The sequence below is a fragment of the Eriocheir sinensis genome, chromosome 22, assembly GCF_024679095.1.
Source record: "Eriocheir sinensis breed Jianghai 21 chromosome 22, ASM2467909v1, whole genome shotgun sequence".
NCBI classification, from domain to species: Eukaryota; Metazoa; Arthropoda; class Malacostraca; order Decapoda; family Varunidae; genus Eriocheir; species Eriocheir sinensis.
In genome coordinates this window covers 19078876-19087184 of record NC_066530.1, presented here as the reverse complement: position 1 = coordinate 19087184, position 8309 = coordinate 19078876, and the positions used below count along the sequence as shown (strand labels likewise).

Here is an 8309-nt window from a genome sequence, read left to right as displayed (position 1 = left end):
TAAAGACACGGCGAGGTACGGTAAGGAAGGTAGCGAGGCATAGTTAGCTTGCGACGGGGATATGAGCCGTGGAAAACTGGGTAAAGACATGGCCAGGTACGGTAAGGAAGGTAGCGAGGCATAGTTAGCTTGCGACGGGGATATGAGCCGTGGAAAACTGGCTAAAGACACGGCGAGGTACGGTAAGAAAGGTAGCGAGGCATAGTAAGCTAGCGTCGGGGATTTGAGCCGACCCAATAATAAAACTGAATCTACTATCATCCTATTTTTGATTCTATTTTCTTATTTACTTTTTTTTCTATCTACACTTTTCTCTGTCAAATCATGCCATGCTACTGGTGGTCAGGTTAGTGGACAGGTCGTAGAAAACTAGCTAATCCGAGGTCAGCTGGTGCGTGGCGTTGCGTGTTGATATGCTGGTGTTGTCATTGTTGTTGGCAGCATTAGCGTGGCCAGGCCGGGGATCACATTATGTTGACCGATTCATTAATTCCCGGGGATGAGTGATAAGCCTTTACGCGCCGTGCTCTGCTAAACCCAAGCCTCGCCGGGAGCATCATGAGGCGGGGTATTAGGCGACCTGTTGGGCCTGCGGTGAAGGGTACATGAGGTTTGCTTTTGTGGATTCGATTATCTTTGCTGTTGGGCTTGTGTTGAAGGGTACATGAGGTTTGCTTTTGTGGATTCGATTATCTTTGCTGTTGGGCTTGTGTTGAAGGGTACATGAGGTTTGCTTTTGTGGATTCGATTATCTTTGCTGTTGGGCTTGTGTTGAAGGGTACATGAGGTTTGGTTTTGTGGATTCGATTATCTTTGCTGTTGGGCTTGTGTTGAAGGGTACATGAGGTTTGCTTTTGTGGATTCGATTATCTTTGCTGTTGGGCTTGTGTTGAAGGGTACGTGAGGTTTGCTTTTGTGGATTCGATTATCTTTGCTGTTGGGCTTGTGTTGAAGGGTACATGAGGTTTGCTTTTGTGGATTCGATTATCTTTGCTGTTGGGCTTGTGTTGAAGGGTACATGAGGTTTGCTTTTGTGGATTCGATTATCTTTGCTGTTGGGCTTGTGTTGAAGGGTACATGAGGTTTGCTTTTGTGGATTCGATTATCTTTTTGTTTCTGTATTCACTCTTGATTTTTGTTGGAAGTTGTTTTTGTGTATTCATTTTATCTATCTGTTTAGGGGTAAGGGTAGGAGACGAGTGGCGGGAAGAGAATATTCCTACACAATGTTCCTTTAATTTAATCTTTTCTTCCTTTTCATCTCCATATGTCTTGAAATTCTAAGCTATGTCCCCTTAATCTAACCTTTCCTCCCTTCTCTTTGCTATGTCTTGAAATTCTAAGCAATGTTCCCTTAATCTAACCTTTCCTTCCTTCTCTTTACTATGTCTTGAAATTCTAAGCTATGTCCCCTTAATCTAACCTTTCCTCCCTTCTCTTTACTATGTCTTGAAATTCTAAGCAATGTCCCCTTAATCTAACCTTTCCTCCCTTCTCTTTACTATGTCTTGAAATTCTAAGCAATGTTCCCTTAATCTAACCTTTTCCTCCTTCTCTTTACCATATGTCTTGAAATTCTAAGCAATGTTCCCTTAATCTAACCTTTCCTTCCTTCTCTTTACCATATGTCTTGAAATTCTAAGCTATGTTCCCTTAATCTAACCTTTCCTCCTTCTCTTTACTATGTCTTGAAATTCTAAGCAATGTTCCCTTAATCTAACCTTTCCTTCATTCTCATTACTATATGTCTTGAAATTCTAAGCTATGTCCCCTTAATCTAACCTTTCCTTCCTTCTCTTTACCATATGTCTTGAAATTCTAAGCAATGTTCCCTTAATCTAACCTTTCCTCCCTTCTCTTTACTATGTCTTGAAATTCTAAGCTATGTCCCCTTAATCTAACCTTTCCCTCCTTCTCTTTACCATATGTCTTGAAATTCTAAGCTATGTTCCCTTAATCTAACCTTTCTTCCCTTCTCTTTACTATGTCTTGAAATTCTAAGCAATGTTCCCTTAATCTAACCTTTCCTCCCTTCTCTTTGATATGTCTTGAAATTCTAAGCAATGTTCCCTTAATCTAACCTTTCCTTCCTTCTCTTTACCATATGTCTTGAAATTCTAAGCAATGTCCCCTTAATCTAACCTTTTCCTCCTTCTCTTTACCATATGTCTTGAAATTCTAAGCTATGTCCCCTTAATCTAACCTTTCCTTCCTTCTCTTTACCACATGTCTTCAAATTCTAAGTAATGTCCCTTTAATCGAACCCTTCCTTCTATCAACCATGCAATCCCCCTTTTAATCTAACCCTTCCTCCCTACTCTCAACCATACGTCTTCAAATTCTACGCAATCCCCCCTTAACCTAACCCTCACTCCCTCCTCCCCCGTGTGTTCTGCGCGCCCTGGCAACACACAGGTAAACATGAGCACCTGAGTGGCATACTAATCAGCTGGACTTGAGTTAGAGGTGTGAGGCTCGAACCGGTGACACTTTAGCCGTCTCATCACACCCAGAGCCAGCGGTCACATGTTACGACACTCAGCCAGCCACCCACTGCCTCTCTCTGCCCTGGTGGTGGTGGTGGTGGTAGTGGTGGTGAGACCTAAAACAACAAGAGGAGGAGCACGTGGGCCAACAGACAGACCCTTAGCTGATGCCGCCCCTTGATAGCGATACCAGATCCTTCCCCTTACATGTGTTATATCCCCCCTTCACCCTTTTAGATCTTACCTAATGCTCCTTTCCTCTCTCTCCTACCTATCTATACCTTACCTTCTATCTCCCATTCAACTCTTCACTTGCCTTCTTCATCCCTTTCCTACCTTACCTAATGCCTCCCTACCCTCGCCTTACCTACCTACCTAACTTCCTACTCCCTCTCTACGTTCCTTACCTTCTCACATTCATAACTTCTACCTCTCTCATTCCCTTCCATGATCTTGTGCCTGCCTCACCTTACCTAATGCCTCCCTATACCCTCGCCTTACCTACCTACCTAACTCCCTATCTCCCTTACCTTTTCCTCCCTACCCTGTCTACCTAACTACTTTCCTTACCTTATGTCTCCTATTCAACTCTTTACTTTCCTTTTCCATTCCCTTCCTGCCTCTCACCTTGCTACCTTACTTTACCTATCTTAATACGTCCCTACCTATTTACCTGTATACATAACTAATTACCTATACCTTCTGTCTCCTATTCAACTACTCTCTTACCTTTTTCGTCCATGACCTTATGCCCTCTCCTTACCTTACTTTACCTAACGTCCCCTATCCGTCAACCTCTAAACCCCTTACCATCAACCCCTCCTTTCCTTTCTTGTCCTCCTCCCTTACCTTCCTTCCTCGTCCCCTCCCTTACCTAATACTTACTCACCCACCTCTTACCCACACCCACCTACACCTCAGCTTGCCTTTCTCTTACCCACCCAACCCAAGAAGCTTACTCATTCCTCCCTTCAAAATATACTCATCCACCTCTTACCTACACCCACCTACACCTCAGCTTGCCTTTCTCTTACTCACACAACCCAAGAAGCTTACTTATTCCTCCCTCCCAATATACTCATCCACCTCTTACCTACACCCACCTACACCTCAGCTTGCCTTTCTCTTACTCACACAACCCAAGAAGCTTACTCATTCCTCCCTTCAAAATATACTCATCCACCTCTTACCTACACCCACCTACACCTCAGCTTGCCTTTCTCTTACTCACACAACCCAAGAAGCTTACTCATTCCTCCCTTCCAATATACTCATCCACCTCTTACCCACACCCACCTACACCTCAGCTTACCTTTCTCTTACCCACCCAACCCAAGAAGCTTACTCATTCCCCCCTTCTTCCCTCATCAACCAACTTCTCGTTCACCCATTCTTAAACCTTCACCCCTTCCCCCTTTCACCCTATATAACCTTCTACATCCCACGCATGCCGACTTTCCCTTCTAATACCTACTCCTTCCCCTATTCCTTACCCTCCATCACCCCCACCTTGCCTCCTATCCATCCTTGCCCTTCATTCAACCTCCATCATCCTACGTAACCTCCTCTCCTTCCCCTACAATCACCCTCCTTCACCCCACCTAACCAGCCTTCCATACATCCTCCCCTTCGCCACTGAGCGCACACACCTTCCCTAGCAACACGAGGTCTGATCAGCACCCCAACACAAAGGTCAGCATTCTCAGACACGCTTTCACTTCTCGCATCGCTGAAAAGACTATTGAGGAGAGATTGAAAAGACTAACAGAGGGAGAGTCTTATATGGGGATCAGAACTGTGTAAGAGCCAACGTTGCCAGATTGTCGTACTTTTTCAGTTTCTCATATTTCCCGATTTCCAGCCCCCAAAACTGTTCCCTGGGTCACAATACCGAGATTTATTTGTAGTTATTGTTGAAATGGTTTATTATTCCTGTTTCCTGGTGATATTCATGTGGGAGTAGCTGGTGACTGTGATGCTCCGAGTACGATAACATAGCAACGGTGAATACATGTAGAGCTCTCGGGTAGACTGTGTGTTTAATGTTCCTACAGACAAGTTTCTATGATCCTTGAGGTGAGATATATATATTTCCAAAGGTCGAAAAGGAGATTAGTCGGGTTCTAATGAGTGTTTTTGACGTACATGGTATAGGAGCTTCGTCGAACTACCACCAGGGTCACAAAACTACCCTTGGAAATGCCCACAAATCCTATGAAAGCCGAAATATTGAAGAAAATGGCCACCAGGGTCACAAAACTACCCTTGGAAATGCCCACAACTCCTACGAAAGCCGAATGTTTGAGAAAGTGGCCACCAGGATCACAAAACTACCCTTGGAATGCCCACAACTCCTACGAAAGCCGAAATGTTTAAGGACATGGCTACCAGGGTCACAAAACTACCCTTGGAAATGCCCACGACTCCTACGAAAGCCGAAATGTTTAAGGATATGGCTACCAGGGTCACAAAACTACCGTTGGAAATGCCCACAACTCCTACGAAAGCTGAAATATTGAAAGACATGGCCACCAGGGTCACAAAACTACCCTTGGAAATGCCCACGACTCCTACAAAAGCTGAAATGTTTAAGAAAGTGGCCACCAGGATCACAAAACTACCTATATCAATGTCCAAAACTCCTACGAAAGCCGAAATATTGAAGAAAATACCACAAGTCGAGTCTACGGACGCCTGACATCCCGACACTACCCTCAACACCAAGGCTCACCACCACCACCACCATCACGGATACTTTCCCTGCCCGCGGCCACCAGCTCTCCCTTCTCCCCCTTCGCCCCTGCATCACTAACCCTGCAATCTCCTCTCTATGGTATGTTCGGAGCCCCTTTCATATCCCTCCTTCCCTATATCTTCCCCCTTCCCTTCCCTTCACTTCTCGTCTGCCTCAGTCCTCCTCCTCCTCCTCCTCCTCCTCCTTACCCTACTTCCCTGCCTCTACTTCTACCTACCTACACCTTTCCCTTGCTCCTTTCTCTTTCTCTTCCTCTTCTTTTTCTTTTTTTTCGTTTCCCTTATCTCCATTTTCTCTTTCTCTTTTCCTTTCTTCGTTTCTATACTCCTTCCTTCCTTCCTTCTTCTCCTTTCCCTCTCCTACTTATTTCTTCCCTTCTTCTTTTTTCTTTTCTTTTCTTCCCTCCTTCCTTTTCCTTTCCTTCACATCCCCTTGCCTTTCTTCATTTCCATACTTCTTTCTCCTCTCTTCAATACTTCTTCCTCCTCCTCCTCCTCCTCCTCCTTTACAGCCACCATCTCTGACGTTCCATCTCGCTCGTAAAACTTTTCAACTTTCTCTCTCGCACTTAATAGGAATCTTCATGGACCCCCCCCCCCCTCTCTCTCTCTCTCTCTCTCTCTCTCTCTCTCTCTCTCTCTCTCTCTCTCTCTCTCTCTCTCTCTCTCTCTCTCTCTCTCTCTGTCTCTTACCCCCCATTTCTCTTCCCTCCCGTCTACATCCCCCTATCTCTCGTCTCCCTCTTCTCTCCCTCCTCCTCCTCCTTCTTCAAATAAATAAATACATAAATAAATAAACTTGTACTACTGATAAATGCCCAAGGTGAAAATGCTACCTGTTACATCTACTCTTCTGTCCATCTGCCGTCAATGTTTCCCCACTGACATTCTCCTCCATCATAAGTTCCCTTCCGCGAGAATTTAAATTACGTTCTTTCTGATTCGGCAACACACATCGGCGCATTGTCGCTATAATTGGGTTCCTTGTGAGTCCTGGCACGCTATCACTGTGTCAATCACCCCCGCCCTAAATGGACCTCAAAACGAATAACTCCAGCTGACGGTTGTGATAAATTTGGTGACGATGAGACTAATTGACAACACACTGATAGAGGTGGCACATTACGTAGTCACTGGACGATATAATATAAATAAGTTGATGATAAAAGTACATTACGAAAGACCAAAAGATATATAGAGAAGTATCATTTATTTACGTTCATAGAGGTGGGACATTATGTAGTCACTGGACGATATAATATAAATACGTTGATGATAAAAGTACATTACGAAAGACCAAAAGATATATAGAGAAGTATCATTTATTTACGTTCATAGAGGTGGGACATTATGTAGTCACTGGACGATATAATATAAATACGTTGATGATATATATTAACGTTGATAGAAGAAAAGACCGAGATATGTGAAGAAGAGTCATTTATTTACGTTAATAAAGACACATTACGTAGCTACTGAAGACATAAATACGTTGATTATATATTATATTAACGTTGATAAAAGTACATTACCAAAAGACCAAAAGATATATAAAGAGAAGGATTATTTATTTACATTTAGACAAATTACGTAATCACTAAAGATATAATATAAATAAGTTGATCATATATTTACGTTGATAGAAGTACATTACGAAATCAGAGATATAACATAAATAAGACGAGTATATATTTCACTGTCTCTATTATCACACACACACACACACACACCGCGGTCACATCACCCCACCATGAGAGAGGGGAAGAGAAAAAAAAAAAAAAGGGTGAGGAAGGGGGGAGGACAGGAGAGGGGGGGCTTGTGGGGGTGTAATGAGGTCACCACTCAATAAAACACATTAATGAGCCACGTGTATGTAGGTGGTGGTGGTGGTGGTGGTGATGGTGGTGGTGATGAAAAATGGTGATGATGATGAGTGGGTGAGTGAGTGGGTGAGTGAGTGGGTGAGTGTGTGTGTGTGTGTGTGTGTGTGTGTGTGTAAGGTGGATGACAAACCTGACAACTCAACACACACACACACACACACACACACACACACACACACACACACACACACACACACACACACACACACACACACACCAATAAAAAAAAAATACCCCCTACTCCCCCCTCTCCCCTTCCCCTTTACACACAGGTAAGTTAGTCAGGTGTAAGGCGTTAAGGTGTTGCTCATTAAGGCGTGGGCGGGGCAGGTGTGCGGGCGGGGACAGGTGGCACACGGCACACACCTGAAGTAGCCAGGAGGGCGTTGGCGGTCTCTCGTTGTTATATATGGTCACTGCACGCTGCCCCTCCCCGTCCACTACTATTCTGCACCTCTCCTTTCCCTATTCTTAATCCTCTGCTGCTTTGTCTTACTCATTTCTATAGCTTGCAACCTTCTTTTTCTCCTTCCTATACTTCCCCCGTCCAATGCTATTCTTTACCTCTCCTTTTCCTATTGTTAACCTCTTTGCTGCCTTGTCTTACTTATTTCTAAAGCTTGCAACCTTCTTTTCCTTTCATTCAGCATCACTAGACTTCATCCCCACCTTACCATACCCTGACATCACTACCACAGCATCACTAATACCTCCAATCTTCCTTCTTCCTATACTTCCCCTCTCCATTGCTATTCCTTACTTCTCCTTTCCCTATTCTTAACCCTCTACTGCTTTGTCATTCTCTTTTCTATAGCTTGCAACCTTCCTTTTCTCCTTCCTATACTTCCCCCGTCCAATGCTATTCTTTACCTCTCCTTTTTCTATTGTCAACCTCTTTGCTGCCTTGTCTTACTTATTTCTATAGCTTGTAACCTTCTTTTCCTTTCATTCAGCATCACTAGACTTCATCCCCACCTTACCATTCCCTGACATCACTACCACAGCATCACTAATACCTCCAATCTTCCTTCTTCCTATACTTCCCCTCTCCATTGCTATTCCTTACTTCTCCTTTCCCTATTCTTAACCCTCTACTGCTTTGTCATTCTCTTTTCTATAGCTTGCAACCTTCTTTTTCTCCTTCCTTTACTTCCCTCGTCCAATACTATTCTTCATTTACTACCTT

At 43.9% G+C, this 8309-nt stretch overlaps 1 long non-coding RNA gene across 2 annotated transcripts; it reads right to left on the bottom strand.

Annotated features, from left to right (window-relative positions):
* Positions 1–1396: 1396 nt before the first annotated feature.
* On the bottom strand, positions 1397–3488 carry LOC127002199 (uncharacterized). Of its 2 annotated transcripts, XR_007755869.1 has the most exons (4): positions 2082–3488; positions 1903–1963; positions 1783–1843; positions 1401–1663 (listed from the first exon to the last, which is right to left on the bottom strand). It is a non-coding gene; the product is annotated as an uncharacterized LOC127002199 (long non-coding RNA). The 2 variants fall into 2 exon arrangements; XR_007755868.1 differs by having other exon boundaries at positions 1397–1663; positions 1783–1963.
* Between the last annotated feature and the right edge of the window lie 4821 nt (positions 3489–8309).